The sequence below is a fragment of the Schistocerca gregaria genome, chromosome 8, assembly GCF_023897955.1.
Source record: "Schistocerca gregaria isolate iqSchGreg1 chromosome 8, iqSchGreg1.2, whole genome shotgun sequence".
In the NCBI taxonomy this organism is placed as follows: Eukaryota; Metazoa; Arthropoda; class Insecta; order Orthoptera; family Acrididae; genus Schistocerca; species Schistocerca gregaria.
In genome coordinates, this window is record NC_064927.1 from 358,599,630 (window position 1) to 358,616,930 (window position 17,301).

Genomic DNA, 17,301 nt, shown 5'->3' on the forward strand with positions numbered 1-17,301 from the left:
GACCTCTTGGCCACAAACAATCCAGAGCTGATAGAGAGCATCATGACTGATACAGGGATTAGTGATCACAAGGTCATTGTAGCTAGGCTCAATACCATTTCTTCCAAATCCATCAGAAACAAACGCAAAATAATTTTATTTAAAAAAGCGGATAAAGTACCACTAGAAGCCTTCCTAAAAGACAATTTCCATTCCTTCCGAACTGACTATGCGAATGTAGACGAGATGTGGCTCAAATTCAAAGATATAGTAGCAACAGCAATTGAGATATTCATACCTCATAAATTGGTAAGAGATGGAACGGATCCCCCGTGGTACACAAAAAAGGTCCGAACGCTGTTGCAGAGGCAACGGAAAAAGCATGCGAAGTTCAGAAGAACGCGAAATCCTGAAGATGGGCTAAAATTTACAGACGCGCGAAATTTGGCACGTACTTCGATGCGAGATGCCTTTAATAGGTTCCACAACGAAACATTGTCTCGAAATTTGGTAGAAAATCCGAAGAAATTCTGGTCGTATGTAAAGTACACAAGCGGCAAGACGCAGTCAATACCTTCGCTGCGCAGTGCCGATGGTACTGTTATCGACGACTGCGCCGCTAAAGCGGAGTTATTGAACGCAGTTTTCCGAAATTCCTTCACCAGGGAAGACGAATGGAATATTCCAGAATTTGAAACACGAACATCTGCTAGCATGAGTTTCTTAGAAGTAGATACCTTAGGGGTTGCGAAGCAACTCAAATCGCTTGATACGGGCAAGTCTTCAGGTCCAGATTGTATACCGATTAGGTTCCTTTCAGATTACGCTGATACTATAGCTCCCTACTTAGCACTCATATACAACCGCTCGCTCACCGATAGATCTGTACCTACAGATTGGAAAATTGCGCAGGTCGCACCAGTGTTCAAGAAGGGTAGTAGGAGTAATCCATTTAACTACAGACCTATATCATTGACGTCGGTTTGCAGTAGGGTTTTGGAGCATATACTGTATTCAAACATTATGAATCACCTCGAAGGGAACGATCTATTGACACGTAATCAGCATGGCTTCAGAAAACATCGCTCTTGTGCAACGCAGCTAGCTCTTTATTCGCACGAAGTAATGGCCGCTATCGACAGGGGATCTCAAGTTGATTCCGTATTTCTAGATTTCCGGAAAGCTTTTGACACCGTTCCTCACAAGCGACTTCTAATCAAGCTGCGGAGCTATGGGGTATCGTCTCAGTTGTGCGACTGGATTCGTGATTTCCTGTCAGGAAGGTCGCAGTTCGTAGTAATAGACGGCAAATCATCGAGTAAAACTGAAGTGATATCAGGTGTTCCCCAGGGAAGCGTCCTGGGACCTCTACTGTTCCTGATCTATATAAATGACCTGGGTGACAATCTGAGCAGTTCTCTTAGACTGTTCGCAGATGATGCTGTAATTTACCGTCTAGTAAGGTCATCCGAAGACCAGTATCAGCTGCAAAGCGATTTAGAAAAGATTGCTGTATGGTGTGTCAGGTGGCAGTTGACGCTAAATAACGAAAAGTGTGAGATGATCCACATGAGTTCCAAAAGAAATCCGTTGGAATTCGATTACTCGATAAATAGTACAATTCTCAAGGCTGTCAATTCAACTAAGTACTTGGGTGTTAAAATTACAAACAACTTCAGTTGGAAGGACCACATAGATAATATTGTCGGGAAGGCGAGCCAAAGGTTGCGTTTCATTGGCAGGACACTTAGAAGATGCAACAAGTCCACTAAAGAGACAGCTTACACTACACTCGTTCGTCCTCTGTTAGAATATTGCTGCGCGGTGTGGGATCCTTACCAGGTGGGATTGACGGAGGACATCGAGAGGGTGCAAAGAAGGGCAGCTCGTTTTGTATTATCGCGTTATAGGGGAGAGAGTGTGGCAGATATGATACACGAGTTGGGATGGAAGTCATTACAGCATAGACGTTTTTCGTCGCGGCGAGACCTTTTTACGAAATTTCAGTCACCAACTTTCTCTTCCGAATGCGAAAATATTTTGTTGAGCCCAACCTACATAGGTAGGAATGATCATCAAAATAAAATAAGAGAAATCAGAGCTCGAACAGAAAGGTTTAGGTGTTCGTTTTTCCCGCTCGCTGTTCGGGAGTGGAATAGTAGAGAGATAGTATGATTGTGGTTCGATGAACCCTCTGCCAAGCACTTAAATGTGAATTGCAGAGTAGTCATGTAGATGTAGATGGTTTGAGAGTAAATCGGAGACAGACGAAGGTAATGAGAATTAGTAGAAATGAGAACAGCGAGAAACATTAACATCAGGATTGATGGTCAAGAAGTCAATGAAGTTAAGGAATTCTACTACCTAGGCAGTCAAATAACCAATGACGGACGGAGCAAGGAGGACATCAAAAGCAGACTCGCTAAGGCAAAAAAGGCATTTCTGGCCAAGAGAAGTCTACTAATATCAAATACCGGCCTTAATTTGAGGAATAAATTTCTCAGGATGTACGTCTGGAGTACAGCATTGTATGGTAGTGAAACATGGACTGTGGGAAAACCGGAACAGAAGAGAATCGAAGGATTTGAGATGTGGTGCTATAGACGAATGTTGAAAATTAGGTGGACTGATAAGGTAAGGAACGAGGAGGTTCTACGCAGAGTTGGAGAGGAAAGGAATACGTGGAAAACACTGATAAGGAGAAGGGACAGGATGATAGGACATCTGCTAAGACATGAGGGAATGACTTCCATGGTACTAGGGGGAGCTGAAGAGGGCAAAAACTGTAGAGGAAGACAGAGATTGGAATACGTCAAGCAAATAATTGAGGACGTAGGTTGGAAGTGCTACTCTGAGATGAAGAGGTTAGCACAGGAAAGTAATTCGTGGCGGGCCGCATCAAACCAGCCAGTAGGCTGATGACAAAAAAAAAAAAAAAAAAAAAGGAATACGTTCAATCAGCTGCTGGGAGGTTTCTTGAGGAACGGCAGCTCATTGTTCACGGAGTGCTGCACTGAGGAGAGGTATCGATGTCACTCGATGGGGCCTGGCACGAAGCCGGCTTTACAAAACATCCCAAAGATGTATTCATGTCAGGACTCTGTGCACGCCAGTCCGTTACAGGGATGTTATTGTTGTGTAACTACTCCGTCGCAGGCCGTGCATTATGAACTGGTGCTCGATCGATTTGAAAGGTGCAATCGACATCGCCGAATTGCTCTTCAATAATGGGTAAGAAGAAGGTGCTCAAAACAATGATGTAGGCCTGTACTGTGATAGTGCCACGCAAAACAACAAGGGGTACAAGTACCCTCCCACGAAAAGCACGACCACACCATACACTGTCGCCTGCGAATTTTACTGTTGGCACTACACTCGCTGACGGAAGAAGTTCAACGGGCATTCGCCATTCCCACAGCCTGACATCGGATCACCACATTGTTCAAAAATGGTTCAAATGGCTCTGAGTACTATGGGACTTAACATCTGTGGTCATCAGTCCCCTAGAACTTAGAACTACTTAAACCTAACTAACCTAAGGACATCACACACATCCATGCCCGAGGCAAGATTCGAACCTGCGACCGTAGTGGGTCACGCGGTTCCAGACTGTACGCCTAGAAACTCTCAGCCACCCCGGCCGGCTGTCATAGTACTGTCATAGTACTGTAATAGCACTTGCAGTTGATCCTGATGCAGTTTGGAATTCCTGTGTGATGGTCTCTATAGATCTGTGCCTATTACACATTACGACTCTCTTCAACTGTCGGCGGTATCTGTCAGATCAAATATGGTTCAAATGGCTATGAGCACTATGGGACTTAACATCTGAGGTCATCCGTCCTCTAGAACTTAGAGCTACTTAAACCTAACTAACCTAAGGACATCACACACATTCATGCCCGAAGCAGGATTCGAACCTGCGATCGTAGTGGGTCGCGCGGTTTCAGACTGAAGCGCCTAGAACCCCTCGGTCACACCGGCCGGCGGTCTGTGTCAGTCAACAGACGAGGTCCGCCTGTACGCTTTCGTGCTGTACGTGTCCCTTCACGTTTCCACTTCACCATCACATCGGAAACAGTGGACCTAGGGATGTAAAGGAGTGTGGCAATCTCGTGTACAGACGTATGACACAAATGGCACCCAATCACCTGATCACGTTCGAAGGCGGTGAGTTCTGCGGAGCGCCCCATTCTGCTCCCTCATGATGTGTAATGACTACTGAGGTAGCTGATGTGGAGTAACTGCCAGTAGGTGGCAGCACAATGCACCTAAAATGAAAAACGTATGTTTTTGAGGGTGTCCGGATACTTTTGATCACATAGTGTTTATCTTCTGGTACAAATGCTGACTTCTCAGATAACCTATGTAAATCGTCGTGGCTGTTTTCTCGTCGTTTCTATGAAACGAAATAAATTACAGCAGGAAATACGAAGGAAGCAATAAACAGTGAGTCGCCACGGCATCTTCGTAAATAACGACGTCGTTGCTCGAACAGTCCACGGGTGTACTGCCGGTCCATAGTGTCCAACGGCCACCCGCCCTCAGGAGCTCAGTTCGTCAGCGCACCTGACGACGGCGACATGTCTGATCGCCGAAACATTGTGCCCGTTGGACGCTATGGACCGGCAGTACACCCGTGGACTGTTCGAGCAAGAAATACGCCGGGAGAAGTTGAAGAATCACGAGGGTGTCGCCGTGTGTGTGTGTGTGAGAGCGTGTGTGTTACACTTGAGGGGAGTGGGGAGAGGAAGGGTGGTGGTGGGGGGGGGGGGAGAGGACTTGCTGATGGGACCGAACTGGCGCGCGGGACGGTGACACGATGTACGGCCGTTTCCACCGCTTGGCGCCATTAATTAGCGCTGGCGTGGAAGGCGGCCAAAAAGCCCGCTGGCGGCCGCGCCTCGCCTCGGCGCACGCACGCCGGCCGCCGCCGGCTGCGCTTTTTGCGGACAGCGCCTCTGCCCGGCGGCGGGTCAGACTGGACCGGAAACGGAGCGCGAGTCCTTTCCAGGCGCGGCCCAGCTGCAAGAAGTGCCAGAGGCCGCAGCAGCAGCACGGCCGTGTTCCCGTGTAGCGACAGGCCGCGCCGATCGCGACCCGCGCCGCAAGAACGCCGGCTCCGCAAAACAAAGCTGAGTTATTGTCCTCGTCCGGCGCAGAGTCCTGCGCGGCGGTGGCGGTCCGCAAGTGCAAAAAGCTGCTGCGCCGTCCCCGTGTGGTTGCATGTGTGCGTGTGTGCGCGCGCGCGGCCGCCGAAGTTCCTCTGGAGCTGGCTGCCTCGCTAGCGGACGAGTCGTCCTCTCCTGGGTGACAGAGCGGTGCATCACTGCCCGGACCCGTCAAGGCCCGCTGAAAGGAATCGCGGGAGGAGCGCCGCCGGGACAGACGTCAACCAACCGAGACCGCCGACGCATTCTTCCCGAGCACGCGCTTTTTGCGACACCGTAGTCCTCATCACTGCGGTTCACACTGCTGTCTACACACTTGTTCTCTGGAAATCGCGTCGCGATCTGAAAACAACGTAGTAATGTAAACAAAAAAATATTCAAATGCATGTGAAATCTTAAGGGACTTAACTGCTAACGTTATCAATCCCTAAGCTTACACACTATTTAGCCTAAATTATTCTAAGGACTCACACACACACACACACACACACACACACACACACACACACACACACACACATGCCCGAGGGAGGACTCGAACCTCCGCCGGGACCAGCCGCACAGTCCATGACTGCAGCGCCCAAGACCGCTCGGCTAATCCACCGCGGCATAATATAAACAAAAACCTGGGCCGCACATAGTGGCTGAGCGGTTCTAGGCGCTACAGCCTGGAAATACGCGACCGCTACGGTAGCAGGTTCCAATCCTGCCTCGGTCATGGATGTGTGTGATGTCCTTAGGTTAGTTAAGTTTGTTCTAAGTTATAGGGGACTGATGACCTTAGAGGTTAAGTCACATAGTGCTCAGAGCCATTTGAACCAAAAACCTCGGTACCTCCTCTGAGATTTCGAGGCAAAGTTTTGTTCATAAGTACCTCAGGAGCTTCTGAAGACGATTACCGGAAAACTACAACAAATTCAGGAAAGTGATATCTACCACTGGATACAGCATCTCAGAGTGTTTAAGTTCCCAAATACGGGTCGAGCTGTAGTGACAGAGAAAAGCTCTAGGCGACAGGAGAGTCAGAACATGTACACAGATCATCCACTACGTGCTATCACTTCGAACTGGTTCGCACTTGCGGATAGGCAACCCAATGAAGAGATTCCAATGTCGGCTTCTACCGTTGCACAATCATGCGGTGGCAGCAACAACAGCAGCTTCAATTAAATACACTACTGGTCATTAAAATTGCTATACCACGAAGATGACGTGCTACAGACGTGAAATTTAACCGACAGGAAGGAGATGCTCTGATATTCAAATGATTAGCTTTTCAGAGATTTCACACAAGCTTGGCGACACCTACAACGTGCTCAAATGAGGAAAGTTTCCAACCGATTTCTCATACACACACAGCAGTTGACCGGCGTTGTTGTGATGCCTCGTGTAAGGAGTAGAAATGCGTGCCATCACGTTTCCGACTTTGATAAAGGTCGGATTCTAGCCTATCGCGATTGAAGTTTATCGTTTCGGGACATTGCTGTTCGCGTTGGTCGAGATCCAATGACTGTTGGCAGAATGAGGAATCGATCGGTTCAGGAGGGTCATACGGAACGCCGTGCTGGATCCCAACGCCTGCGTATCGCTAGCAGTCGAGATGAAAGGCATCTTAGCCGTATAGCTGTAACGGATCGTGCAGCCACGTCTCGATTCCTGAGTCAACAGATGCGGACGTTTGCAAGACAACAACCATCTGCACGAACAGTTCGACGACCTTTACAGCAGCATGGACTATCGTCTCGGAGACCATGGCTTCGGTTACCCTTGACGCTGCATCACAGACGGGAGCGCCTGCGATGGTGTACTCAACGACGAACCTGGGTGCACGAATGGCAAAACGTCATTTTTTCGGATGAATCCAGGTTCTGTTTACAGCATCATGATGGTCGCATCCGTGTTTGGCGACATCGCGGTGAACGCACTTTGGAAACGTGTATTCATCATCGCCATACGTTTCAGATGTGTTAATACCCGTGGCTGTACCCTTCATTCGATCCCTGCGAAACCCTACATTTCAGGAGGATAATGCACGACCGCATGTTGCAGGTCCTGTACGTGCCTTTCTGGATACCGAAAATGTTCGACTGCTGCCCTGGCCAGCGCATTCTCCAGATCTCTCATCAATTGAAAACGTCTGGTCAATGGTGGCCGAGCAACTGGCTCGTCACAATATGCGTCCCTACTCTTGATGAACTGTGGTATCGTGTTGAAGCTGCATGGGCAGCTGTACCTGTACACGCCATCCAAGCTATGTTTGACTCCATGCCCAGGCTTATCAAGGCCGTTATTACGGCCTTAGGTGGTTGTTCTGGGCACTGATTTCTCAGGATCTATGAACTCAAATTGCGTGACAATGTAACCACATGTCAGTTCTAGTATAATATATTTGTCCAATGAATACCCGTTTATCATCAGTATTTCTTCTTGGTGTAGCAATTTTAATGGCCAGTAGTGTACATGATGATTGACGTTTGCCGTATGACAGACCTAACTCACACTAACCACTCTTAATGCAAGTCAAAAACTTGAGGAGATGACCTATTTTCTGGTGTGTGTCATTTATCTCTAGGTCTCATAGTTTTCATGCAGCCACATTCTGAAACTGAGGAGGTACTTACGAATAACCCTGAATAGTGTCATAACTTAATTGTGAGGCTGGGGACCGAGGCCGTGGGGGAATGGAGGATGCTGTCGGTTTTACTGGACAGATGTCAATTTATCACTCATTAATAAAAACAGAATCTGAACAATACACTTCACCGTAAGGGTGATTTCACCATAGCTGATCGAAGCACAGTTTAATCTCCAGAAATACACTCAGAGACAAACAAACAACACACCACGAAGGAATTACCGAAAGGAATGGAAATCGGAAGATGTCATATACGCGCACAGAGAAACAAATGATTACAGTTTCAGGAAAATTGAATGATTTATTCAAGAGAAAGAGCTTCTTAACTTGAGTGAGTCAATAACGAGTCGGTCCACCTCTGGCCATTATGCAAGCAGTTATTCAGCTTGGCAATTAATTGTTGGATGTCGTCCTCAGTGATATCGTCCCAAATTCTGTCCACTTCGAGCGTTAGATAGTCAAATCCCGAACTGGGTTGACGGCCCTGATCATAATGATCCAAACTTTCTCATGTGGGATGAGATGTGACGACCTTGTTGTCCAAGGTATGGTTTGGCAAGCACAAAGACAAGCAATAGAAAATCTCGCCGTGTTCGCGCGGACATCAGCTTGCTGAAAAGGAAGCCTAAAATGGCCTGCCATGAAGGGTAGCTAAACGGGGTGTGCAGTATCGCCGACGTATAACTGTGCTGTAAGGGCGCCAAAGACGACAAGCAAAGGGGTCTGCTACGAAAAGAAATGGCAGGCCAAACCATAATTGCTGGCTGCAGGGCCGTATTCCAGGCGAAAGTCAGGCTGAGTCCTACCACGTCCGGGGCGCCTCGAGGTTCATCTTCGGCCTGGAATCTAATTGACTGGAGTAGCATTGCCTTCAGTGATGAGTCCCACTTCGAACAGAGTCCCGAAAGAAGTGAAGACCTTTCTGTAGATACCTCGGCCACTGGTGGGATACCAACCTGACTGTCGCTCGCCATATGGCCGACAGTCAACGGTAATGGGTGCCATTTCTTTTCATAGCAGGATGCCTGTGGTTGTCATCTATGGTAACCTTACCGCACAGTAGTACGTCGACGATATTCTTCCCTCCGTTTTATTACCCTTCATGGCAAGCCATCCTGGGCTTACATTTCAGCTGAATAACACCCACCTGCACACTGCGAGTATTTTTATTGCTTGTCTTCGTGTTTACCAAATCTTACCCTGGCCATCAAGGTCGCCATTTTTTCCCCAGTTATGAATGTTTGCAACTTTATATGCAGGTTCCCTAACCAGCTCGGAATTTTGACTATCTAACGCCTCAATAGCGCGTAATTTGGCACGACATCCATTTGGAGGACATACAACAACTCCAGCCATTAATGCCAAGATGAATAACTGCCTGCATAAGAGCGTTTTTGACTTGCTCAATTTATGAATCTGTTTCTCTTGAATAAATCATCCAATTTCATAAAACTGTAATCATTTGTTCGTCTCAACACGTAAATCAGGTATACCGATTTCCGTCCCATTATGATCAATCGAGGTGTGTGTTTTTATTTTTTATTTTTCTTTGGTCTTCGTGTATTTCATCACATATGGTAATAAGAAAACAAATCTTTCATCTTTAAACCGTTAGTAAATGATGTTTGACTGTATTGTTGCAGGAAAACTATGAAAAAATTGTTCTCAGGCATGTGCATACCGCTAAGGTATAATGGTTCAGCAGAAGTGATAACAAATCTGAATGCTTAATACCTGTATCAAATTAAAGAGTAATATGACAAATATTTAAGGTTACAGTAACACCAGTTTCGTAGCCAGTGGCATTTTCTTCTTAAGAATCACTAAATACGTTTAGAATTATTTAGCAATTTCTTTAAAAAAATAAAGCTCGACACAAAATTCTCTAAAAATGAATATAACAATCAATTAGCTTTGCACATATTGAATTCTTGACATAATCTTAGCGCAACTGGCACATTTAACCTTAGGAAATTAAATGGCGGCAACCTTCGAACAGTAGCTTTCACATGTAGGGAACCATTTCTTACACAATGTCAGCCCTACCAGCGCAGTAAATATTTAAAAGGAATTCAGTGGTGTCAATTCTAAAATAATCTCTCAAAAACGTCTCTCAATTCTTAGAATCGCTTAAAAGACACACGATTACAGGCACACGTAAGCAAAAGACAAGCCAAAGATAACACTAATTTTAAAACAGGGGCTGAACGAGTAAGAATCTTAGCACTGAAAGCAAGTCCTTCACTTAGTCTAGGGACCACTGGCGTAACATATACACTTTAACACTACCTCGTAGAAGGAGGCAACATTAACCCAACCCAACGAATGACAAAAACCTGACGGAAGAAACACAGGTAGAAGGGGAACGTCGTGACGAACCACATTGACAGCCAAATTAACACTGCTCATGCTCTCTGTGGAAGTGTCCTCCAAAGAACGGGACTTTTTCTTTTCACGGCTAGCACTGCGTGTGGGTCGTCAGCTGTATCCTGCTGAGCTGGAGGGAAAAGACACCATGTATTACTTAGGGCTACCCAAAAATCCGTAAGAGTGCGAGGGGGTGGAGATCTCTTCTGAACAGCATGTTGCAAAGCATCCCAGACATGCTCAATAATGTTCATGCCTGGGGAGTTTCGTGGATAGCGGAAGTGTTTAAACTCAGAAGAGTGTTCCTGAAGCCACTATGTTACAATTCTGGACGTGTGGGGTGTCGCATTGTGCTGTTGGAAGTGTCCCATGCTGAAATGCAGGGTCCGTGGATTCATGAGGTTGTCTCCATACCCGTACATGTCCATCCCCTGATACAATCTGAAACGACACTCGTCCGACTGGGCAACATGTTTCCAGTCATCAACAGACCAATGTCGATGTTGACGGTCCCAGGGGAGGCGTAAAGCTTTGTGTCGTGCAGCCATCAAGGGTACACGAATGGTCCTTCGGCTCCGAAAGCCCATATGTTTGATGTTTCGTTGAATGGTTCGGACAGTGGCACATGCTGATGGTCCAGCATTGAAATCTGCAGTAATTTGAGGAAAGGTTGCACTTCTGCCAAGTTGAACGATTCTCTTCAAACGTCGTTGGTCCCGTTATTGCAGGAACTTTTTCCGGCCGCAACGATGTCGGAGATTTGATGTTTTACCAGATTCCTCCTATTCACAGTACACTGGTGGAATGGTCGTACGGCAAAATCCCCACTTCGTCGCTACCTCAAAGATGCTGTGTCCCATCGCTCGTGCGCTGACTATAACACCACGTTTAAACTTATTTACATGACAACCTACCATAGTAGCAGCAGTAACCGATCTAACAACTGCGCCGGACACTTGTTGTCTTATATAGGTGCTGTCGACTGCAGCGCCGTATTGTGCCTGTTTTGAATTCGCATACCTGTAACATTTTGTTGGCTCTTCAGTGCACTTGGAGCGTGATTTTATCTCAAGCTAGCTGTGACGAGATGTCCACTTGTGCGTCCAGTCATATTTTGACTGTTGTCTTAAAAGTGGTCCTAGAGGAGCCTTATTCGAGTAACACAGTAACGGTTGCGTTTTTTTTTTTTTTTTGAGGCTTATTGCGATAGGAAATATTTATATATTTTGATGATGGATATGACTATTAAGGTTAAATGAGGTTTACATTAATTGTGATGGATATGTGCAAGAGGTGCACTTAAATAAGTAATGTGTAATTTATTTTTTGGAGAAGTAATGTAATCTTAGGGATCTTTAGCACTCATCGATGAAATTCCGTGCATGATCCACGGACAATAGCTCAAATTTGTAATTTCCTTGCGTTTTCTCGTGATTGGTGCTCCTTTTGTATGCAAGAAATTTTTGTGAAGTGAAATAAGTTCAAAAACAATGTTCACTCATGGCTCGATCCAGCCCTACAGCATTTCTGCTCCAGTACCGTTATGCAGGCGTAAGTTTTAGAATTTCTCTGTCTTTTTGCAGTAGAGCGTGTCATTGGTGATGTTTGATTTATCACATGCAACCAATAACCCACAAGAAAAGCGACAGAACAAGTATAAAAATTACAAGGAATTCTGAGCAACAGACCGGTTCCGGACTGAAGCGCCTAGAATCGCTCGGTAGTGAGGTTGTACTTAGGCCACGTGTATGAAGGTGTTGAGGACTGCTACCTCACTTTCGGTAACTGTAAGCGCATGGATGTTACCATGAAAGTAAAGGTATGCCTATTAAGAGTTCATGGTGTTTAAGACAGGTGATAATATTAATATAATGCACGAGACTGCCTCTTCCATCTAGTGGGAAATTATTGTTGGATGTAATACCAGAATTGTGCTCGTTACGGTTTTCACTGAACAGTGGACACAAAAGTTCACATAGTTTAATTGTGATTAAGACTGGAGTGCCCGCTGGCCTTGCTAGTAATTGTAAGTTTTTTTTTTAAAAATATCTTAATAGCAAGCAATTGAGATTATTTATAAGATATGTACTGTTGGTTGTACCTTGCCTGTGTAGTTCATTCGTAGTGGGGCCTGGCAGTGTTTCGCTTTATTAGTGAATAATTCAACCTGTTATGTAATATCTTTTGTCCTGCGGACCTGTTCTGTGCGCTTGCTAAATGTCACAGCTGGCTGGCTGGTGTTTTGGAGTAAGTGCTATCTTTCCACCTCTGGGTACTGGGGCTGTGAAATCCTGGGTAGCGGAAGGTGACTCCGGGTGGAAGCTCGAGAAGTGGGTCTTGTACGAACTGCCGCCTTGGCTTCTGGAAGTTAGGTTTTCGTTCTGCCTTCGAGCGACCTGGCGTCACTCCTCGCTAATTAATTCTGGCGCGAATTATGTTTACTTGGGTATTTATTATATTTATTAAACCTTCTCTCAAAAGCAACATTTTATTGTGAAAGGTTGTTGCTGTGCTACCCTTAGTAAAACTTTGTGCTGACTAAAACCTTAGTAAGCCTTAGTGATATTGATTGACTCTTGAGTGTCAAACAAGTGGCTTTGTATTAACTTCATCCTGCTATTTATTGGGTGCATCTCTGGCAGGTTGTTATTTAGGTAAATGTTTTTGGGAACATTAGTTCTCAGTATCCGAAGACCATTAAGAAATATTGTGTCTCTTAATTTAAGCCGTCGGGCGCATAATTGTCAGTGGTTTTAAAATTTTTCTTATATATGAGATAGACTTTGTTTCATAAAAAGACATTGGTAGCAGATTCACTAAATTCTTGTGACTTACTTTTCTTATACCTAAAGAAATCAGGATTAAGATATTGTTTTAAAGGAATTTGTTGATATTTTTGTTAAATAAAACGAGTGATAACAAAAGGGGTCCAGTCCTTCCTGTTGTTTCCCTATTCCCTAGTAGAAGAACGTTTCAGATTCAGTTCTGAGGTTTATGGCCAGACAACACCGTATAAGTTCCACAATATTTCTTTGAAGCAACTGTTCGGTGCCTTCAGGTGGCTACGGTACTTATTTTTACAGGAGGCAACTAACGTTGCGGCAAAAACTATAAGTGTATTTGCAACAGGCCCGTCGGAAAAACCTGAAAGGTCACAATTGCATAAGGATTTTCTGTCCGCTCTAAAGACTCATTTCATAGATTTGAAAAACAAACAGATCACTTTGTTGGTGAATACAACGGAGGATTACGAAAAACAGGAGAGTAACGATCTCACACCCCACAAAAGGGTAGTCGAAAATAGTGCTGCTAAACTCTTTAGGTGATTTGTTTAATGTTCTAACTGTTCTCAAAATAAAACGCTATCTTAAGTTCACCATCCCCACAACATTTTCTATATTGTGGTTCCATTTTAAGTTACTCATAATTGTAGTCTCCATTTCCTTGAATCAACAACCTTTGAATTGGTGTGACGTATCGTGTAACCAAAATTTAGTGGACGTGTTTATTGCTCATATGGAGGGGCTCACACTTTTTATTGTATAGGGACAATTGACACTGTCGCACCATACGGATATTCCTTCTAAATTATTTTGCAGTTGGTTTTTATCTTCTTATCCTTTACTCCACGCTAAACAGCACCGTAGTCTGCAACGAATGCAAGGTGATGTACATGTACAGACGAACAAAGGATCACAGCTTCAGGAAGTTGTACGATTTACTCTCATTCAGGAGAAAGAACTTCACAATTTGAACAAGTCAGTAACGCTTTGGTCAAACTCTCACCCTTATGCAAGCACTTATTCGACTTGGCATTGATTCATAGAGTTGTTAGACGTTCTCCTGAGGGACGTAGTACCAAATTTTGTCCAACAGGCACGTTAGACGCCAAAATCCCGAGATGGTTGGAGGGTCCTGGCCATAATTCTCTCAACAGGGGAGAGATCCGGTGACCTTGCTGGAAAAAGTAGGATTTGTTAAGCACGAAGAGTATGTCCGATTGAACTGCTTGGTCTAAATCTTGAAAAGTAATGTAGAAAAAGTACGAAACGTGTTCATTCACACTTTTGTTTTTTTATTTGTAAGTTGAGTTTTAATGATGGATCAGTGAGAGAGAGAGAGAAAGAGCTATTTAATTGAAAAATATGCGACCCATTGGTCCAGTCTTGCTTCTACTGATTCCGTCTCAGTCATTTACTACTGCGAATTCAGTTCCCACACTCCAATAAAATACAGCCTCAACGTAAAGTAGACGGAGCTCGACAAATCGAATTATTGTTGTAAAAACGTCTTCCCACACTTTATCCTTCCTAATAGGCTCATTTATAATTTCAACAGAGGTCTACAAACGGTCGTTCTGATTTGCAATTCATCAACAGAAAAGTGCTATAAAAAGGTAAGACAGGAGGTTACAGCGATTCATCAGTTCATGTTAAATTCATTTGAGTTTTGATTTATAGCTCTATAATATGAAACTCAGAGAAAAAAGTTTTAGAATCGTATTATATCTTATTCATGTTTTGGTTACGACCAGTTCGTACCTCCCAGGATTCTTTCTCTGTCAGTTTCAAGGCCACGTTACGTAAGATGTGCTTGATTCTCTCAAGACAAGACAGTCTTTCCATCTTTGGTAAAATATCTTTCAATAAGGTAACTAATCTCCTCTGTTTCCTGTTTGAAGAACAAGTTGGAACTGCAGCATTCCAGAAATTTTAATGTCTTTGGTGACTTCGTAAAGAAAAGGTACTGCTAGACAGACGAGTGATTGATTTTCAGGCTATAAATATGTTTTTCTGCTACTGAACTGTTTAATTTGATATGTCCGTGTTTTTTAAGTGCGCGCAGTAAGTAATTACCTTGTAATGAATTATTGTATTTTCTGCGTGACACTAAAAACTTGTGCTTCAGGCAAGTACATAAAGATAGACTTTAATGATGGTTATAAGCCAAGGAGGCACATTTGTAAATGACTGAGGATAGGTATAATGAATACAGAAACACCAGACAACAGTGCAAAAGCCTAACAGAACGTGTATTAAGGCAAATACTTATACCCGAAGACAAAAGGGGTTCTCGAAACATTTGTGGATGTTTGATACTAATCACAGCCTCCAGATTTTTCTCTCTTCCTTTTTACCAAAAACATTGCGAGTCGCATCTACAAAAGAAAAATAAGCATTTGCGCTCTCACAAGCAGTAGAACTGGGGATCGTATCGTTATTGCCATAATATACGTAGATTTCCTGTCATGGTTATAGGTATGTATCAGAGTTGGAAGGCGTATCAAAAGTAGCGAAGCTAATCTGATAAGCAATAAGAGCATATACATGGGGAAAAAATATCAGAGCATCAGCAGAAATCAACTCTGTACACATGTCAACTCCATGTTGCAGATCCTTACATGTTAAACTGGAAGTCTGATGAACGTGTAGAACTGTGCCAGACTTTGAGTTTCCATCTAGTGTGTCGCTACATGAGTCTGCGGACAAATTCTCTGATACGGCGTAGAAGTACACGGATTTGTTTCCAGACCACTAGTTTCTAATCTGCGCCACTCACTGAGTCTCATCAAGGCATGAGGTATTACTGTACTTTTCATGGTCTTCCTATCCAAAATGCATGCATGTAGATCACTTGTAAGAGCGGAATTCTTAGGAATTTTTAGCAGGCTTGTGTATAGGACACGCAAATATCCTCCTACAAAATCAATCGACGCACCGGTATGCCGACAATAAGACCATATACAGGGGAAAGGTAAAATAGCGTGAACTGTGGTAGTAATGACATGGTTGTGCTTGACAGTCAACAACGCAGGTGAGGCAAGTGTCGCGCTGGACTCTGCTTCTTTAGTACGAACTGGGCATCAGTGCAGATTGTTTACGAGTAGTGTGCAGTTCGTATTTGCATTCAGAGGCCGAGGTCGATGTGCACTGAAAGACCTAACAGAGTTCCAAAGAGGGCAGATTGTGGGAGAAAGATTAGCTGGAGTATCAGTAACCAAGACAGCCAACTTATTGAATCTTCCAAGAGCAACTGTTTCAACAGTCATGACACTCTACACAAAACATAGAAAGACATCATCGTGTAAACGTAATAGTGGGTACAAATCAAAACTAAATTACAGAGATCGTCGTACGCTAACACTAATTCTGGCAAAATAACACAAAACTACGGAGCTTAAAGCGACTGCAGAGATCAATAGCCATCTTCGAGTCCCCGTATCCATCGACAATTTCTACCGAGAACTCCATAAAGTGAAGATTCATGGGCGAGCTGCTGTACCGAAACCATTAGTGATGACATCCAATGCAAAGAAGCGTAAAACACGGTGTCAGGAGCATAAATCCTGGATGGCTGATCTGTGGAAACACGTCGTATGGTCGGACGAGTCAACGTTTGCGTTATTTCGAATGTCGGGCCGGATTTACGTTTGGAGAACGCCAAAAGAAGCGTGCAATCCATATTGCTTGGATTCCAGTGGTTAAGTATGGAGGTGGAAGTGTGATGGCGTGGGCGGGCATAACTTGGTATTGTGCTGGTACCATCATTACTCTCAAAGGCCGTGTTACATCCAACTATTATGTGAACATTTTAGACGATCAGGTGCACCCCATGATTCAATTGCTGTTCTCCAACAATGAAGCCATATTTCAGGACGATAATGCACCCATTCACACAGCCAGGAAAGTACAATCGTGGAATGAGGAGCATGCAACTGATTGCAGCATCTTTCCTGGCCAGCACTATTCCTCATCACTACGGGAGGTAGAAGAGGTTCTGATCAAAGAGTGGCATAACATTCCACTGGAGACTATACAATCATTATATGCAAGCATTCCAAGACGAATCACTGTTGTATAACGGTCAAATGGAGGTACAAACTCTTATTAATAAACCATTCACAAGTAAGTACAGGTGTTCACATTATTTTGCCGATCCCCATACATATGGAAAAGTATCAAAGAATATGAAAAAATGACATGAAATCGGTAAAAATCGAGGACAGCCTGGTGTAATTACTACAAATTGATGGTAAATATGTAAAATTGAGGAAAATACGAAGAAATATATGAAATCGGGAAAAACTTCAAAAAATTGCTTAAATTGACTGAGAATACATAAAATTTGAAAAAAAAACACCACGAAATG